We start from the raw sequence: 2,500 nt of genomic DNA, 5'->3' as shown, positions 1-2,500 counted from the left end.
CTAACCTGTATTGCGCCTTAACCTAACCTGTATTGCGCCTTAACGTAACCTGTATTGCGCCTTAACGTAACCTGTATTGCGCCTTAACGTAACCTGTATTGCGCCTTAACGTAACCTGTATTGCGCCTTAACGTAACCTGTATTGCGCCTTAACGTAACCTGTATTGCGCCTTAACGTAACCTGTATTGCGCCTTAACGTAACCTGTATTGCGCCTTAACGTAACCTGTATTGCGCCTTAACGTAACCTGTATTGCGCCTTAACGTAACCTGTATTGCGCCTTAACGTAACCTGTATTGCGCCTTAACGTAACCTGTATTGCGCCTTAACGTAACCTGTATTGCGCCTTAACGTAACCTGTATTGCGCCTTAACGTAACCTGTATTGCGCCTTAACGTAACCTGTATTGCGCCTTAACGTAACCTGTATTGCGCCTTAACGTAACCTGTATTGCGCCTTAACGTAACCTGCATTGCGCCTTAACGTAACCTGCATTGCGCCTTAACGTAACCTGTATTGCGCCTTAACGTAACCTGTATTGCGCCTTAACGTAACCTGTATTGCGCCTTAACGTAACCTGTATTGCGCCTTAACGTAACCGATATTGCGCCTTAACGTAACCTATATTGCGCCGTAACGTAACCTATATTGCGCCGTAACGTAACCCACATTGCCCCTTAACGTAACCCACATTGCCCCTTAACGTAACCCACATTGCCCCTTAACGTAACCCAACACACGTTGGGCCTTAACCCAACACACGTTGGGCCTTAACCCAACACACGTTGGGCCTTAACCCAACACACGTTGGGCCTTAACCCAACACACGTTGGGCCTTAACCCAACACACGTTGGGCCTTAACCCAACACACGTTGGGCCTTAACCCAACACACGTTGGGCCTTAACCCAACACACGTTGGGCCTTAACCCAACACACGTTGGGCCTTAACCCAACACACGTTGGGCCTTAACCCAACACACGTTGGGCCTTAACCTGCTCTGTAATTGTCATACGACGCGTTAAATTAGTGTAGTGTTGCCTAACTGCAACCCCCGCAATATAGTTTGCTACTCGCACTGCCCGGTCCCCAGTGTATCGCTTCATGTTAAACACCTTGCAGCTATACACTGTAATGTGGATGGCAGCAGGACGTACATGCTCAATGCCCTTTGCAGTTGTTCATTGGCATTTGCAGTTGTTCATTGGCATTCGCATGTGCGAAGCACTTAGCCTACGCTGTGGTACGGCCTGTGTCAACTGTCCGCTGATGTTGTACGTCCAAATCACACACTGTACTGCACATTGGTCCTCATGTACTGAATGATACATCGTGGTACATGTGACCGTACAACGACTGCGCCAACAACGGCGAACCATGCGGTCCAAATGTTGTGCACTCAGCTACGTGTCGTCTCCCTATAAGAGCTGGATTGCAGTGTGGTATGCCCTGGATGGCGATCAGCATGAGCCGTCTGTTGATGTAGTGGCGCGTGTTGTCAGACGTAGTCGTCTCTTCTCACACACCGTGATAGCATGGTGCACTGCGTTCCACATCTGCGACATGCGACAGAGGCCGGTTGACAGTCGTTCGCGCAATGGACATCGCATACGTACGGGGGCCACCTTCCACGTGTTCGCGAAGCGTGCACATGTTGTTGCGTGTATGTGGGCAGACATAGTGTGTCGTGACACCTGACACAGGCATGCAACAATCGTTGAATTTGCAAATGGCGATGGACGCCTACGTTTGCTGGTGACGTTATGCAAATGAACAACTGGTAAACCGTTGTGGTGCGGTTGTTCTCGCTAGAGGTGAATCAGTGATGGCGACGATCGGTTGAGCTACCAACCGGTTGTTCCAGCGATACCCACCATGCCCACGAACGTGAATGGCATCTGGGTGTGAAGCGATACGCGGCGGTGGCTGGGTGGGACCGTCCCCGGCCGGTGAGGGGGGGCCTCCCGGCGTGCTGGCCGCGCGGTGCGTGGGCGCACGCGCTACAGCCGGCTGGTGGGGGCGGCCAGTGGCAGGCGCGCCGGCCGACGGAGGCGGCAGGCGGCGCAGCTGCGCGCCGGCGCACCCTGCACGCGGCGCCGTGCGGCCAAAGTAGGTCCTCGCGGGCCCGGTGCGAAGCGCGGTGGACATCTGCAGTGTGCTGGTCCGATTGAGGACTGTGTGCGCTGAGGATGCGCCGCCGCCCGGCGCTCGGCGCCGCGACGCCGTCTGCTGCTCGGTCGCCTCTGCGGTTCTCGCAGGTGGTTTGTATCGCAGCTGTGCGGACGTGTTGGCGCGTGCGCTGTGCTGGGAGAGTTCGCTTCGGCACCCAAGTGGGGCTTTTGTCCTTCTGTGGCGCTGGCGTTGGAGCTGCCGGTCACCGTAGGTGGCGCGTGTTGTCTCCCGCCGGCAATGCCACGACAGCACGCTCCCGGGCCTCTGTCGGCAGCGGCAAGCTCAGTTGGGAGCACGGGTGGTCGCACCTAAAGCGTCTACTCGCCAA

The sequence above is a fragment of the Schistocerca americana genome, unplaced genomic scaffold (assembly GCF_021461395.2).
Source record: "Schistocerca americana isolate TAMUIC-IGC-003095 unplaced genomic scaffold, iqSchAmer2.1 HiC_scaffold_97, whole genome shotgun sequence".
NCBI lineage: Eukaryota > Metazoa > Arthropoda > Insecta > Orthoptera > Acrididae > Schistocerca > Schistocerca americana.
This window is presented reverse-complemented; position numbering follows the sequence as displayed.